Genomic DNA, 18,362 nt, shown 5'->3' on the forward strand with positions numbered 1-18,362 from the left:
TAGCCTAGAATTGCCCTCTATCCCTCGCCCCCTCCCCAAAGTCCTATACATTCCTCAAAGTTAATACAAATGTTCTCTGCCCTCTCCCATACTCTCGCCATCTACTCCACCCCGTCAGTGTAAACTGATCCCCTTTAGGACTCAGAGTTCTCTGGGACCACCTCCCTCAGCTCTCATCTCATGGAGGTGCCTCCCTTTTAGACTGTGAGACACAGAAGGGCTGGGCGGCTTATTTATTACTGTGGTCCCAACACCACACACGGTTCCACGTACCTGGCATTCAGTTGGTAATTATTAGGTGTTTGTTAAATTCAGCTGCTAAATATTGTGGAATGATTCATGCACCCGTTTCAACATGGGTCAAGTCAACATGCGGAATTTTACAGAGGAGACATCTAGTTCTGCTTTCCAGTTTTCTTTTGCTTCTACCCCCACGCTTTGAAATCAGGACAGTTTCTCTTTGACTTCTGGGTCACTGAGGAAGGAGATCTTTTCTGTCTGGTTTCTCCAGGCTCTGCAGAGGAGCTCAAGCCTGACGTGAGAAGCTTAATGTTAATGGAGGGGTTAGTGTCTTTTCCTAAGTGTCAGGAATGGTCTTTTTTTTTAAAAAAAAAAAAAAAAGGTCATCTGCCAGTATTATATTTTAATACTTCAAAATTCTACAGGTGGAAGCTATGATTGTATATAACGAAAACTAACTGGAAACATAAATCTCTGCAAATTGCTGAGTTCTTACCTAGCCCTTGATTTCCTTGCTGAATGGTCCCAAGTGTGACATTCTGAAAGCAACGTACACTGCTTCCCTCAGCCTCAGACACACCTCTGACCTCACACTTGGGCATGCCCAAACCCTGGGATGACCATCACAGTTCTTCTTCTACCCCAGAGAAGGCTGACTTCTTCCTGGAAGAGGAGAACTTGGGAACAAGGAGAATAGCCCAGAGGCTGGGTCCTTCCATGACCCTGTGAAGGCCCTGAAACCCTCCCCGGTCCTCGGCATTCACCCCCTCATTTATGAAACCATAACTGTTTGTTTTAAGTGTCCATTTAAGTTGTCCTAACAGTTCAAACTCCACTCATCAAAAGCAAATCAATATCTCCCCAAAAGCTGATTCCTCCTTTTCTTAAAGTAAAAGTCACCATTATCAGCCACTCATCCAGTCTTGAAGCCTGAGTCATCTTTGATTCAGAACACTATAGAGCTTAAAAAAACAAAAAGCCATTTCCCTCCTTCTCTTACCATCTGATTTATGCTCAGACACTGTTTTTCAATTTCTTTAAAATGCATCTGAGATATGTGCCCTTCTGATCCACTCTCTCTGACACTTAGTAAGGCCCTGGATTTTGGCATCAATCTCTGAATTGTTCACTTTTCATCTGGTTTATCTTCTAGTCTACTCTGTTTACCTGTGGCAGATAATGTCTTCTTTAGAAACCGTTAAGCTTATTCCACAGCTCCAAATTTTCACTTGGACTCTCCTGATATCCTCAGAATAAGAACTTTCATAACTTAACTTGCATTTCAGTAATTTTTACAACTGGATTCTTATCTTCCTTTCTTGATCTTTTTCTCACTTTTATAAAAAAAATTCTTAGACCTAGCTGGGTTGATTCACTATGATTATTAATATTGTGTTCTTTAAACAAATCATGTGTATTAGTCAACAAGCCACAGACAAAGAGAAAAAGGCAGCCTAGAGGGTTAAGTGAATTTCCCAAAGTTGAACTGCCACTAGTTCTTAAGACTTTCTTTCTTAATCTTCTATTTTTATTGCATTTCCAATGCTCTACTGACACTTAATAAGATTTTAATGACTCTAAGGGACTGTTTATTACATGTGGGAGTTTAATAACTTTTTCAAGATAGACAAAGGACAGCATTTATCTGTCAAGTAAATACTTCATTTACTCTCTTCCTGCTGCTGCCTTGAAGGTCCTGAATATCTACCCATCTAGGCCCAAGTCAGTAGACAGAGTCTTATTTTGGACAGAATTAGAGGATACAGAGGTAAAAAGAGATCTAGGCAAATATTGTGGGAAAGGCAGCCCAACATGTGGACGCCCTTCTTCATGGCACTGGGATCAGACTGACAGCTGAAAATATCTTCTCTCTCTCTCTTGCAATCATCATCCCTCCTAACTTTAAAAGTCCCATAAGGGAAACAGACTTGGCCAAGTGGTTAGGGCATCTGTCTACCACATGGGAGGTCCACAGTTCTAACCCCAGGCCTCCTTGACCCGTGTGGAGCTGGCCCATGCGCAGTGCTGATGAGCGCAAGGAGTGCTCTGCCATGCTGGGGTGCCCCCCACATAGGGGAGCCCCACGCACAAGGAGTGTGCCCTGTAAGGAGAGCCACCCAGCGTGAAAGAAAGTGCAGCCTGCCCAGGAATGGCGCCTCACACACAGAGAGTTGTCTCAGCAAGATGACGCAACAAAAAGAAACACAGATTCCCGTGCTGCTGACAACAGAAGCGGACAAAAAGAACACACAGCAAATGGACACAGAGAACAGACAACTTGGGGGGTGTGAAGGGGAGAGAAATAAATAAAAAATAAATCTTAAAAAAGGGGTAGCTCTGGAGTTCAAAAGATAACTGAAATATCTGGGTGTCTAGCAGAGTGTTCTAACCTTCTGGCCAGAGGAATGTGACTTTTAGACTATGGTGCTCCTCTAACTATCCCAAAAGAGGACGTGTTATAAATAACCACAGGGGCCTCAGGATTTGAGTGAGAAAATGAGCATGTTCTACACCTCAGATTTTAATGAGGATAATGTCAGGGAAAATTCCACTCCAAATTTGTCTCCTAAAATAGACCTTTATTGTTCAGGATTAAAAATAAGTCATAATTTTTGATATATGGACTCCAGAAAATTTTCTTTTATTTTCTCTCTCTCTCTCTCTCTTTCTTTTTTTTTTTTTTTTTTTCTCCAGGGACTGGGGATTGAACCCAGGACCTCCCATGTGAGAGGTGGATACTTATCCACTTGAGCCACATCCATTCCCCAGAAAATTATGTTCTTAAGCAAACCCAGTCCTGTGCTTGTAAATGCAGTGTAGATGGGGCCTTTAGGTTAGATTTAGTAAAGGGACTTTTATTTAAATCACTTTTAATTAGATTGCTTTAGGGTTTTGATTATACTATGTCATAGAGTTGTGACCAGGTTAGGTCTCTGCCCTTTTGCTGGGGTCTTATATAATTGGAGAACTGAAAGCAGAAAGAGAGAGATAGACAGCTGCCATTTTGACCCTCCCATATGAGAGAGGGCTTGAGGATCACTAGCAGCTAAAGATGAAGCATGAAGCCCCCAAGAGACCAGGTCCACAGAGAAGCTCCAGGCTGAACAGACGAACCATATGCCTGATTGCTCACAGCTGAAGAAAGGGACCTCAGCAGAAATCAGTCACCATCTTCACCTGACATGGCATGACACCAGGGTCACCAGTAGCTGATTTTGGTGAGAAAGCGTCTCTGATGATGCTTTGATTTGGGCATTTAGCCTCAGAACTGTAAGCTTTTTCCTCTAATAAAATTTCCCTTATAAAAGCTAACCCATTTTTGGTACATTGCTTTGGCAGCCTCATGGCAAACTAAGACAAACAATATATCCTCTCCGACGTAATGTATGCTACCTTATAACTCTACCTTTTTTGGGCATTATGCCATGAAGAAATTGCTGCCTCAAGGAGGACTGACTAACAGAAGCAAAAATGAAAGAGTAAGATACTTGACTTCTGACATATTTTTTTTAATGTGTAAGAATATCTGATCAAAGAAGAAAATAAAAAGGATTGTGGTCAAATTAATAAAATAGAGAATAGAAAAACAGCAGAGAAAATCAACAAAACCAAAAGCCAGTTCTTTGAGAAGATCAACAAAATTGACAAAACTTTTAGCTAAAATTACCAAGGAAAAAGGAGAAAAGACTCAAGTTACTTAACTCAGGAATGAAAAAGGAGACACTAGTGGCATTACAAAAATGAAAAAGGATTATAAGATACCTTAAATGAAATGGGAAAATTTCTAGAAAGACAGAACCTGACTTAAAAAAAGAAGAAGAAAGTCTAAATAGACCAATAACAAGTAAAGAGATTGAACTGGTCATCAGAAACTACCCAAAAGAAAAACCAAGGCTGAGATGGCTTCACTGGTGTATTCATCCAAATATTTAAAGAATAATTAATACTAATTGTTCTCAAACTCTTCTGAAAAATAGAAGAGGAGGGGATACTTCCCAACTCATTCTCTGAAGCCAATATTACCCTGATACCAAAATCAGACAAAGTCATCACAAGAAAGAAAAGTTACAGACCAATATATCTTAAAAATGTGGATATATGGCCATGACCTGTTAAGAATGGTGGAATAAGACACTTCAAAGCTCTGTCCCCATAGAGAAGCATTGAACAACTGGCAATAACTGACAGAAACAATTTTCTGGGATTTCCAGAAAACAGTTAAAGGATTGTAGTAAGAGGGTGAGCACCAAATGAAGAAAAAATTCTACTTAAAGGCTCTCTTCACACCCTGACTGGCTCCTCCTCCAGCCCCTCATTGGCTTGGTGTGGAGCCAGGTCTGGTGCCAGTGCATATCCCTGTGGAGGTAGCAGAGAAGCCCTCACGTGTATACTGGAGCATGTATGTTTGGCTCAAACTGTTTGATGGTACCCTAAAGAACTTGTGAGAACTTGCCCTGTGTGTAGAAGGAAGCTCATTGAGTTCTCCTACAGAATGCAGTGGGAGAGCAGTCAAATTGTGCTGCCTGGTGCAAGGGATCGCTGGTGATAGGACATACAGTGCATCACCCAGGACTGTGAGGAAACAGTTTCCTAGGGAAGAGGGGACATTGTATCTGTGTACAAGAGGGAATTCCTAGGGTCACACTGGCATGCCCAAGATAAGAGGCCTAGGCAGAAAGGACCAGGGAGGTCCCTATGTTTTGATCTGGAGCTATTCTCCAAATTCATTGTGTGGATAAGCCCTGAAGGAGTGCACTCACACATATCACTCTGCAAAGACTCGGAAAGGTGTTTCCTTTTATACCTTCTTTTATTATTTTTTTGTTGTTGTTGTTAGGACCTGGCATTCAAAGAAAGTTCTGTCGTAACACTAGCTGTATACAAGCTTAAAGAGCAGGTGCTCAGAGTATAAATTCCAGTGAAAACACACTAAAATATCAGAATGTCCAAGTGTCAACAAGAGGTTACAAAACATACTAAGAAGCAGGAAGTGATGGCCCACATGGAAAGGAGAAGATTAAAGCATTAGAAACTGTCAATAAGGAGAACCAGATCTGGGACATTTCAGACAAAGACTCTTTTTAAATATTCCTAAATATGCTCAAAGAGCTAAAGGAAAACATGGACAAAGAACTAAAGGAAATCAGGAAAAAAAATAGATGAACAGAAACAAAATATCAATAGAAAGATAGAAACTATGGATAGGAACCAAAGAGAACTGAATACCATAGAAACAGAAATTTAAAATTCCCTAGAAGGGTTCAACAGCAGATTGGAGGTGGCAGATGAAAGAAGCAATGAACTTTAAGATAAGACAATTGAAATCATCCAGTCTAAAGAGCAGAGAGATGAAAGAATGAAGAAAAGTCAACAGAACCTGAGGAACCTGTGGGACACCATTAAGCATACCAATATAACCACTATGGGAGACCCAGAAGGAGAAGAAAGAGAGAAAAGGACATAAATAATATTCATAGAAATAATGGTTGAAAATATCCTAAATTTATGCACATCCAAGATGCTCAACAAACTCCAAACAAGGTAAACCCAAATAGATCCAAACCATGCCTTATTACAATCAAACTGTAAAATGGAAAAGAATGAAGAGAAAATTCTGAAAGCTGCAAGAGAGAAGCAACATGCCACATACAAGAGATCCTTAATGAGATGAAGTGCTGATTTCTCATTGGAAACTATGGAGGCAAGAAGGCAATTGAAAGACAAATTTAAAGTGCTGAAAGCAAAAAAAATTCCAACCAAGAATTCTGTATCCAGCAAAACTGTCTTTTGAGTATGAGGGAGGAATTGAGATATTCCTAGATAAACAAAATCTGAGGGACTTTGTCACCACTAGACCGGCCCTGCAAAAAATACTAAAGGGAATTTTGCAAGTTGAAAGGAAAGGACACTAGACATTGAAGCCAAGTGAAGAAATAAAGCTCTACAGTAAAGATAATGACGAGGGTAAATATAAATACCAGTACTATAGTATTTTTTATTTGTAATTCTACTTTTTCTTTCCTTCAGGATCTAAAAGCAAATGCATAAAATGTAATAATGAATCAATGGTTTTGAATTCATGATGTATGAATACATAATTTGTTGCAAAAACTAGATAAAGATCAGGGAACAGAGGGGTATAGGAACATTGTTTATGTATGTTACTGACATTATTACATTGGTATCAAAGCAAATGAGATTTTGTAGATTTAGGATATTAAATTTAAACCCCACAGTAACCACAAAAAAATTATCAGAAAATATACAAACTCAGAAAGACAGAAAGTAGAATATAGGTACCTGGAGGTAGGTGGGAGGGACGAGGGGAAGTTAATTTAAAATGAGTGTAGGGTTTCTGTTTGGGATAAAGAGAAATTTGTAGTAATGGATGGCCATGAGTATACTGAAACATTGTGAATGTTATTAATCTCACTGTGCTTGGGAAAGAGTGGAATAAGAAGAATTATGTTATACATATGCTTCCACAATTAAAAAAAGAAGGGAGGGAGGGAGGACATAATGACAACTAAATGCAAAATACATGATACTGGGGGTATATAAGAATGGAGGGGGGGAAAGGCTCAAAAAGACATTACTGGCACATAAGAAAAAATTTGAATAGAGAAAGTAAACTTTTTATCAATGTTGAATTTCTTGAACTTAGTGACTGTACTTAAGGTGATTGCATGGGTAGATGTTCTTGTTCATAGAAATACACATGGAAGTATATTGTGTTCAAGGAGTATGATATGTGCAACCTGCTCTGAAATGTTCAGAAGATGAAAGATAGATAGATAGATAGATAGATAGATAGATAGATAGATAGATAGATAGGTAGATAGAATGGAATGATATGGCCAAGGTGGTTAAATGTTGGAATTGGTGGATCTGGATATGGGGGTGGAGGTAATACATTGGACTTCTCTGTATGAGGTTTGCATTATTTTTGCAACTGTCTTGTATGTTTGACTTTTTTTTCAAAGTACCAAGTTGCTTTTTTTAAAAATGTAGATGCAAAATTCTCAGCAAAATATCAGCAAAGCAAAATCCAGCAACATATAAAATGGATTGTACATCATGGCAAAATGGAATTCATCCTGGGAATGCAAAGCTGTTTCACAATATGAAAGTTTACCAATGTCGATTGCAAATGTAATGTACCATATTAATAAAATAAAGGATAAAAACCCACATGATCATCTTAATAAATGCAGAAAAAAAGCATTTGACAAAACTCAACAAGCCTCCATGATGAAGGCAAAACAAAACAAAAAAACTGTACAAACCAGTCAGGAAACATCTTAAACATGATAAAGGGCATCTATGTGAAACCCACAGCTAGGATCATACTTAGTGGTAAAAGACTGCATGCTGTTCTCCTAAGATCAGAACAAGACAGGATGTCCATGCTTGCCATTTCTAGTCAATATGTACTGGAAGTTCATGCCAGGGCAATTAAGCAAGAAAAAGAAAGAAAAGGAATCAATATTGGAAAGAAAGAAGTAAAACTATTTCTATTTACAGATGACATCATCTTATATATAGAAAATCCTATGGGATCTGTTAAAAAACTGTTAGAAATAATGAATAATTCCAGCAACATTGCAGGATACAAGACCAAAATACAAAAATCAATTGTATTTCCATGCAATAAAATGGAAAAAAAAAGAAATTAAGAAAAAATTCCATTTGTAATAGCATCAAAAATAATAAAATTCTTAGGAATAAATTTAACAAAATAAATGTACAACTTAGACTCTGAAAATTATAAAACATTTTTTAAAGAAATTAAAGTACTAAGTAAATGGAAACATATTTCATGTTCATAGATCATAAGACTTAATATTGTTAAGATGCAATTCTGCTCTATCAATACAATCCCTGCCAAAATTCTGTTTATTTTGCAGAAATTGACAAGTTATCCTGAAATCCATAGGGAAATTGAAGAGACCCAGTAAAGTCAAAACAATCTTGAAAAAGAACAAAGGTTAAATACTCACACTTCCCAGTTTCAAAATATACTACAAAGCTACAATAATCAAGACAGTGTGTTACTGACATAAGGATAGAGATATAATATAGGTCAATGGAGTAGAACTGAGAGTTCAAAAATAAGCCATTACATTTATGGAAAATTTATTTTTTGACAAAGGTAAAAGACTATTCAATGGAAGAAAGTAGTCTTTTCAATAAAAGGTGCTGGGACAACTGGATATCCCTAAGAAATGAATGAAGTTGGACTTGTTCCTCCCACCATACCTCCCAAAATAATTCAAAGTGGATGGCAGTGTATGTAAGAGTAACAGTTAAAACTATAAAATGTGGAAGAAAATATAGGAGGAAATCATCATGTCTTTGGATTAGACAAAGCCTTTTTAGATAAGATAACAAAAGCATAAGTGACAAAAGAAAAAATAGATAAATTGGACTTCATCAAAGTCAGAAACTTTTCCACTTCAAAGAACATCACCAAGAAAGTAAAAAGACAACCCACAGAAGGGGGAGAGATATTTGCAAATCATATGTCTAATAAGGGACTTATATCCAGGAAAGGTAGGTAGTTAGACAGACAGAGAGACAAACATAAATAAAACTCTTTCAAGTCAATAAAAAATAAAATAATCCAATTAATGGCCAAAGATTCTGAATAGACACTTCTCCAAAGAATATATCCACATGGACAATAAGCACATGAAAAGTTGTTCAACATCATTAACCATTAGGGAAATACAAATCAATACCACAATGAGGGAGCAGATGTGGCTCAAACAGTAGAGTGGCCGCCTCCCACATGGGAGATCCCAGGTTAGGTTCCTGGTGCCTCCTAAAGAAAACAGACAATGAGCAAAAACCAATGAGCAGAAAACAAGCAAAAGACAATGAGTAAAAAAAAAAAACAAAAACGAGCAGACAACAAGCAAAAAACAAGCAAACAGACAAGGGAGCCAACTCAGGGGAGCAAAAACAAAAAAAGAACCACAATGAGATACTAATTCACACACATTATGATGGCTATAATAAAAAAGATAGTAGGTGTTGACCATTATGTGGAGAAATGGGAACCCTTATTCATTGTTAGTGGGAATATAAAATTGTGCAGCTGCTTTGGAAAATAGTCTGACAATTTCTCAAATGGATAAACATAGAGTTATCACATGACCCAGACATTTCATTCATAGGTTTGTATCCAAGAGAATTTAAAGCATGTCCACATGAATACTTTTGCATGAATTTGCATAGCAGCATTATTTATAATAGCCAAAAATTGGAAACAACCCAAATGTCCATTAACTGATGAATGTCTGAATAAAATGTAGTACAGCTATGCAATGGATGATTATTCAGCAATAAAAAAGAGGCAGTACTGATACATACATACTACGACATAGATGAACCTTGAAAATCTTTATGCCAAGTGAAAGAAACCAGTCACAAAAGACCATCTGTCATACCATTCCATTTATATGACATGTTCAGAATAGGCAAATTCATAGAAACAAAGTAGATTAGTGGTTACCTAGGGCTGGAGCAGTTGGAAGAAAATGAGGAATGACTACTAAGGGATATGGGGTTTCTTTACGGAGTGATGAAAATGTTCTAAAATTGTTGGCAGTTGATGATTGCATAACTCAGAGAATACACTAAAATCATTAAATTGTACACTGTATAATTTATACAGTATGTGAATTATAATGCGATAAAGTTCTTTTTAAGAAAAGAAGAGTTGATCAGGTAGAGTCAGTTTTATCCCTCTCTAGGAGATTGGACAAAATTGTTGGGCCAGAGTTGAGGAAGGGAGAGTCTGGGGGAACACAGAAGGATCAGATGCTCGGATTCCTGGGAAGGAGCCCTGCTGCCTGGTTATCATCAAGGGGTTAAGAGAGAGAACCCACAGGCAGGCTTGGGAACTAGAGTAGAGACCCTATTTGCTAGGTAGAGATGAGGAAAACAGGACAATACAATCCTTCTCTCACCACCCAGCTCTGTGGAGAAAGGAGGAGAGTAGAAATAGCTGCCTGACATGCAGACAGAGAGGACCTGACACAGCCGGTGCCCAGAGCAGGGGTGAGACAACAGATCCCTGAGGGAGGCAGTAGGAAGCGGAGATAGCGATGCACCCACTGGGAGTGAGGGACTCCCAGACCCAGGCAGGTCAATGTTCTCACTGGATTCTGGTGTGGGGACCTGACACCAAAGGCCAGAGGACTCCCACTCCCACAGTACACACCCCACGGTCAATGTCTCGGTGCTGGGGCATGCTGCTGGCCCTGGAACTTAGCCTAGGGGTGCCAGATAAGGAGCAAAAAGACACCCAAAGAAATTAGACTTTCAGGTAAACAATGGATAAGTACATCTCAAACATTGCATGGGACATATTTATATTGAACATTCAAAAAAAAAATTCACTGTTTATCTTAAACTCAAATTTAACTTGGCATCCTGTATTTTACCTGGCAGCCCTAGCTTAGATACAAACGATACAATTCTGGGAAATTGAGGGGAAGACCCTGATTTGCCTGAGAAAACCCTGACTTGATGGAGCTGACCTGGAATTGATTGAGATTAAGGGTTTAGCCATAAAGTGGAAAGAGAAATTAAAAGATAAATGCCGTTGAGTTACAGAAATCAAAGAAAGTTACATTTCTCATGTACCTGAGTTTGTGGTCTGAGATTCATAGCAGCTATACACACCCACATCTATAATGCACATTAGCATGAGATACACACCATATGTGAGGTCCGGGAGCTAAAAGTGAAAGAACCAGGCCCAGTAGTGGTGGGTATGGAGAAGGTTCTGAGTCCAATTGACAGAATAAATGTAAATATAAAAACAGAGTCTGAGAGGATGGTATTAAATCGAGCCCCGGAAGAGACAATACTTCCTGGGACTATTTATTCATTTATTCATCTTCTAACAATATTCACTGAGAATTTACTGTGGGCCTGGCATTGTGCTAGGTCCTGCATTACAAAAGGAGACTAGACAAATTGAATTTGTCAGTTTGGATTGAATTTTTATGGAGAGATTTGTAGTCAGGCACAGTTTGTGAGCCACTGGCTAGGAGGTTTGCTGCAACCCCAGAAAGACTTCACAGGGGACTTCACAGGGTGCACCAGGCCACCATAAACTGCTGCCTCTCCCATGTTCCCGTCTCCCTGCTCCTTTCCTCTGCCCTCTCCCAACTTCCTGTCTCCCTTTGTTGAAGCAACCAGCCCTGTTTTTCAGAATGAGCCCACTTACCCTCCTTGCTGCTAGCCACACTGCCACCCCGAGGCAGCGCCTTAGCTGCAGGACACTGGCGTGGGAGGCCATTCATTCTGGCAACACTCACCAGGGTTTGTGCTCAAAGGGCCTTTTTCAGCTGAGTAACAGGAAGTCAGTTTCTCCCTCTTCAACACCTTCCAATCTCTCCTAGGCCTTTGTGCTCCAATGTTGGGAAAGACATTCCCAACTTGCTGATGGAAATGGGCTCCCTCCTACTGCTCTTGGGCTAAGCCTGTGGGGGCCCACCTCCCATCAGCTTCTGGTGCCAAAAGGGCTGGGAAGACTTCCTCATCCTTCACTTGGGAATCAAGTGGCGCTCCACACTGGAATGGCCCCTGAGGTCTGAATACTTACCCTAAGAAACACTTAAATCTCTGTTCAAGGGCCTACAAACTTTCTCCTGACCTTTGCAAACTGAAGCTGCATCTGAGTTCACCGTCAGCTGTGACCACACAGCTTCCTCTGCAAGACTCAGCTCCTTCAGGAGTTGATGGGGATTAGCAGCTCGCGTGATATAGAACCACTTTCATGGGCATGACTGGGGTAGTCACTCAGGGCCCCACACTTAGAAGAGCCCCATGCTTGGTTTCATGCTCTGCTATTGTTACCTTATAACTCTTAATACTTTTTTTCAACAAGGAGCCCACAATTATATTTTGCATGGGACCATGCAAATCATGTAGCTGGTTCTGCCTGGTTGTCTTGCAGGCCTTTGGGAGGGACTTCCCTGACACTGTTACCGTGTACCTAAGTCTGGTTAGAGTAATGATTAATCTACTGGGGCCAGACAGCTTGGATTTGCATACTGGACCTTTCGCTTACTAGCTCTGTGCTCTTGACCACAATTTCTTAATCTGTAAAGTGAGGATAATAATAGACCTACGTTATAGACTTAACACACGTGAAACACTCGGAACAGTGCCTGCACGGTAGAAACGCTGTACCATATTAGCTATTTTGGGGTGGTTATCCCAGGGTCACATTGCTTTGCCTCTTTCAGCAAGAGAGTTGCCTTAGTAAATCCCTGATTCCTTTACTCAGAGGCTTGGACTTTGTTCACAACCAGAATATACAACAAATTAGAGAGATTTTCATTAGTACCTTAAAAAGTCCTTAAAAGGTGGTTTCAGAAGTTCTAGAAGGAAATAAAACAAAATGTCAGTAGTCTCTCAGGAATGTCATTTGAGCGCATTGGTCAGAGACCCCTGCTTTGATCAATATCAAAACTAGAAGATGCTGCTGGAAGACCATGTCTCAAAAAAAAAAAAAAAAAAAAAAAATCAGATCTGCCAAGAGAAACAAGGTATAGCTGGGCCTGAAGAGTCTTTCTCTGTATTGTAAAACCTAAGGTAGAAGCATGTAAAGAGGGCCTGAGAGATGGAGAAGGGATGTTTTAGTAGCCCATAGTATGGAAGATACGGCTATACTTTTGGCGAATAGATCACAAAAGATACCAATTACACTGTAGTAGTGATGAGCCATTTCAAATACTTATTTTCGTGTCAGAGTCTTATTTTGCTAAAAGCAGAGCATCTAAAAAAATTCTTGACTTCTCATGCCAAGAATTCATTTCCTAGAAAGTAAAGAAGCCATGAGGACAAGGAAAAGTAAGGGAGGGGAGTAAGGAAAGGGGAAAGTAAGGAACCATACCTCATCTGGACTAAATTCTGAACTGGCTGTGAAGGTGGACAGGACAGCAACCTCGGGAGAGTGTGGCCCCTTTTCTCAGGGGAAGAGGGCCAAGAGGCTCTGGGCTTGAGCAGGCAATTTATGGAAATGAAAATGCAAATGACCAGTAATTGTCTGTAAAATGCTCAACTCATGGGCGGTTGGGGGAAATGCAAATGAAATAGCCACAAAGTGGAAAAAATATTCCAAATGTACACTATGTACCCATAGCTAGTGGTAATAGTCTGATCATGTTCTTTCATAATCTGTAACAAATGTTCCACAACAATGTAAGGTGTTGGTGGAGGGGTGATGTATGGGAATCCTGCACATTATGCATGATTGTTTTGTCAGCGCAGAATTTCTCTAATAATACATACACCCATACATACATAATAGCCATAAGGTATCTTTTTTATCTGTGTGACCTTCAAAATTTAGAAAAAGCAGAAACATAAGTACATGTGAGGATGTAAGAAACAGGTTCTTTCCAACATTGTCTCCAACATATGTGATTTGATATGACATTTTTGGAAAGTAATCCAGTATTACTAACATTTTGACCTAGCAATTCTGACCAGAGAAATCGATTATATAGAAATAAAGGTAATAGTATACGAGCGTAGATGTACAAAAATATATATTGCAGCATTATTTGTAGTTGGAAAACACCTGGAAATAACCTTAATATCCATCACAAAGAAAATAGTTGGCTAAATTATAGTATGTCCATACTGTGGGATTTCATACATCCAGTGAATAAATTATATCTATCTATAGTGGCCAGGAGTGATATTCCTGATATATTGTTAAATGACAAAGACAAATTGCAGAGGGATATGTATGCTATGTTTTCATTTTTGTTTAAAAAAATGTGTGTATGTATTTGTATTAACATGGAGAAATGTCTGGAAGAACATACACCAGACTATTAGCACTGATTAGCTCAGGGTGGTGGTAACTACACGTCTATAATTTGACTTGCTCTGATGAACATATAACGCTTTTGCTATTAAAAAAAGAAAAATATATATATATATGTAAAATAAATGGGGTGGTTTTTTAAAAAAGAATAATCTGACAACCAAGATCCGGAAAAGACCACTCAGCTGCTTTAAATGAATCCTGGCACCCAGACCCACCCTGAATTACCATCTTGCTTTAGAAAGACCTCCTCAGGTGACTGGGCCTTTGTTCAGTAATGACTGGATAAGCCCAAAGAGCAGGGTCAGAACATGGAAGGTGGATATACTTGTCCCTCTAACCAAAGAGATGGAAACCAGAGATTTCTGATATTAGAGATCACGAAGTTTGATGATGAACTCAGCAAAATCTAGGAACAAACCACTAAAAACACGGTTTGCATATGTTTAGGAAATGAAGTAGCAATTACTAGGGAGCCTGCACAAATCAATCATTCTCCCTCCCCCCACCACCCCACCCCATTCCCATTCCCTCTTCTCTCAATATCTTTCTCTCCCTCTCTCAGTTTACAACTTTGGGAAATCAGGGGATAGTTAGATATGAAGTATTGAAAGTTTTCATAGCTAAGATAAACATGAATTAAAAATATATTTTAGGGGAGTGGATGTGACTCAAGCACTTGGGCACCTGCTTCCCACATGAGGTCCCAGGTGCCTCCTGAAAGCAACAGCCAAACAAACAACAACCAAACAACAGACAAGCAAAAGAATGGACTCAGGAGCTGATGTGGCTTCCACGTATGAGGTCCAGCTTCAATCCCCAGCCCCAGTACCTAAAAAAATATATATATATATGTATACATATATATATACACACACACACACACACCATATATATTAATATATGGTTCATGCCCAGAATACTAATTAATCTTAAGGATGGTCCTAGAGGTGTCAAGTTCTTCTCCTTTAGAGTTTCTAGCAAGAAAGGAAGTCTATAAAATGTTAGGATGGCATAAAACTTGGACAGAGGTACATATTCTAGAGAATAAAATAAGGATATGAAAACTGCCTGACAAGTTGGAGAGACTACAACAATAATATATAATTGAATTGGGTTAAATGAAAGTCTTTCATTCAGGTTCAAAAAACAACTCCACAAGAAAGAGAGCAATAAGAACACAGAATTTTTAAAAATGAGGAATTTTAGTTAACTCTAAAGCTACGCTTGGGATGAATTAATGTAATGATGTGTCCACTGAGAGTCAACCGAGAAATAACAAACTGAGCTGCAAGGCAACAAAGGCATTTATTTGGGCTCTTAGAATTGCAATTTGGGGAGCACAGATTCAGGGAGCAACCCCAATAGCATCCGTCTGGGCCCTCCAGGCAAGAATTTAAAGGAGAAGATTACAGGCGTTGTTTGTGATCGGTGGCTATTCTGGGCACTCCAAGTGTTCTTCGGGTTGGATAGTTTACTGGGCTCTTTGTCTTGTGGGTTGTTTGTGGTGTCTGGATCTCCTCAGGGTTGGGAGGAACTCTGCTGCTTGAGGCTTTGCATACTTGGTAACTTCTGATGTCTGACTGAGATTTGCACAAGAGTAGCCTCCAGAATGACCGCCAGAATCCATCGTAAATCTCTTAATCAAACTAACTCTATTTTGTTTAATTTATTTTTACAGATGTCATGTAGAGCAAAATGAAACTGTCCTCTCCATGTCCTCTGTGGGAGTAAGGCCACCACTTGGAATAGTGGGCCCAGTTCTGGGACTGTGATAAAAATTGGTTGTGTCCAGAATAGAGTGACCAGAAAGATGAAGTGCCTGGAAATCATGTTTACAGGCCATTCGAGAGGAGGGGCTGAGTCTTACTAATTTTTTATTCCATATAAAACTTGTCAATGTCTTACACTTGGCGGTGAATTGAATTAGTTCTGTAATCGTCTCTGCTAACGAAAAGATCTCAACAGAGTACTAATAGAAATGTTGGTGTGGAAGGCAGACCCAAGCTCTGACTTTGAACCATCAAGTAGAGTTCCTTGGTAGCTTTCCTTTTTGCCAAAACCCCGCAGGTCTCCCACCTGCTTAAACCCGTGCTTCCCTAAGTGTGAGGTGTGTGAGCCTTGGACAAGATGAGTTTAGGCAGCACAGACCCAAGATTACACAACATTAAATCTCATAGTGAGAGAGCTATTCACATTTTAATTTTCTTTCAGACAAATGATACATAGAAGAAAGTCTCCCTTTGGCATTAAATTTTAACACTTCTGTTGTACTTGCTAATCCTCTCTCTTTAATAATTAAAACGCAGGGCTAGGGGCTTAGAGTCTTCAGCTGGCCACAGTATCTAGTTGGAATTTTAAACATTGTTATGGTCTCATATTTTTTTTTAGGATTAATTTAATAGTGAAGCTGGTTTTCCATTTAAGATAGTGTTCTAAAATTTCTAACAGAGAGCAAAATAAAAAATGAGAGGGTCTACCCGTGCTTTTAAATGAGACGACGTTAGCAATGAAACACAGGGCTATGCCCAAAAGCAAAACTGAAAGTATGAGGTCAGTGAAAAACAGGTCCGTTTTTAACACTAACTAGATCAACAGCACATAATGTAATTTTGATCACAGAAGCATAATAAGAGTTACACATATTTTGAAGAAAAGCAACAAGCAGTAGAGAAAATTAAGGTCTCCCAGGAAGGCAGACAATTTCCCGTAACACAGGAACATGAAGGGACAGGATGTACAGGCACGTAAGATTGTTGCTAGGGACATTCTCACCAGGAACCTGAATGGTTGAAGGAAAGAGGGCATTTTTGCTTTGAAAAAATAATACGTAAACCCAAGCTTGCATAAGTGGGAAACACGGGGATTCTTTAGACATGTTACTTCTGCTGACTCTGGTAGATAGTGCAGGAAATAGACTGTGTAAGTGTGATCTGTGTTGCATCACCCGTCCTTCTGGTTGCATTTCCACAGCATGGAAAAAGGCCAAAGCTCATTCTCCACGCGCCCTTCCTGCGTGACTTGTCCCAGATCAAAGTAATTGTAGCAGTGAGGTTGGTATCACTCTCTCTGCCCTTTATGAGGAGAGCGAATCAGCATTAACAGTTCCCTTTTAAAGCACATTTAAGTAAAGAAACAATGAGTTAATTTAAAGAAAACCATTAAGTATAGAGGATCCAAGGAGTACCTGGACATGGGAAAAGTGGTAAAGGCGTGGGCCAGATCTCTGCCCCATCGCCCCATCCATTCTCCACCCTGCTCTGCCTCGCTTGGTGTCCCTGGGACCTGTTTGGGCCACAGCAATGTGTTCTTGCTCTCTGGTTTCTGCCAGGGGTCACTCAATGGGGAGTACCAGCCAGACAATGGAGGAAGGAAGAGTGAGGCTAGAGAATCTACTCCCCTGGTTTGCTCCCTGCAGGGTCGCTGCTGGGACTGTGTCCCTTGACGGAAGGTCCTGCAGGCCTCCCCTGTCCAGGTTCTGGTGCTCCCTCTCTGGCCCACCTCGCCTCTTCAGGTAGCGACAGCCCCAGGGGACTGCACCATCCCTTGTGGTTTCCCCGCCCCCAAACAACATCCACCTAAGTTGTCCTTAGAGACATAGACAACTCTCCTCAAATACCAAACTTGAGTGCACCATGTATCTTGCTGTATGGTGGCAAATACAAGGCTACTTACAAACATCAAAGTTTGTAAAACATTGACCCAAAGTAAATCCACCTGTATTCCCAGAAGCTCTCGGATTGGCTACACCTTCCAAATATCCAGAGGAAGCAATGGTAAGGGTTGGTGAAGGGTGCCATCTCCCTCCCATCCTTCAGGCCCTCTCTTGTTCTAGGCATTTCTTTCCAGTTGCTCTGTTAATACAGAGGATTCAAGGCCTACTGTTTTCTTCAGTCCCACAAACTGTAATTGCATTTGTTGTATTTAACAGAATTCTATTCTGTAACTGCTGACTGCAGTGATTATACTGGGTATTGCAATGGTTATTTTAGCTTAGTTCCATTCTTTTACATAATTTTGTAATTGTTTATACTTGTTACTGTAATGGTAACAACTCCACCTCCCATTGTTTGAATTCATAAAAGCCCTACACTCTTTAGACACAGATTTGACCTTTTTTCTGCCTGTCTCCTTTCTTAACAGCCATGAAATAAAGCCCTTTCTTCCTCTGAGACACTGGTGTCACTATATTGATTTCAGTGTGCATCACGCAGCGAATCCATGGTTTTTGGCAATAGTTACAATGAAACAAACACTTCAGATA

At 39.8% G+C, this 18,362-nt stretch overlaps 1 long non-coding RNA gene across 1 annotated transcript in view; it reads right to left on the bottom strand.

Annotated features, from left to right (window-relative positions):
* Positions 1–13,628, bottom strand: part of LOC139438887 (uncharacterized) — a 31,159-nt gene extending 17,531 nt beyond the window's left edge. Inside the window, exons 1-3 of the long non-coding RNA XR_011648667.1 lie at positions 13,157–13,628; positions 12,608–12,641; positions 274–532 (exon numbers count right to left, since the gene is read on the bottom strand). This is a non-coding gene — a long non-coding RNA (uncharacterized lncRNA). The remainder of the gene's footprint in view (positions 1–273; positions 533–12,607; positions 12,642–13,156) is intronic.
* Positions 13,629–18,362: the final 4,734 nt, after the last annotated feature.

The sequence above is a fragment of the Dasypus novemcinctus genome, chromosome 4 (assembly GCF_030445035.2).
Source record: "Dasypus novemcinctus isolate mDasNov1 chromosome 4, mDasNov1.1.hap2, whole genome shotgun sequence".
NCBI lineage: Eukaryota > Metazoa > Chordata > Mammalia > Cingulata > Dasypodidae > Dasypus > Dasypus novemcinctus.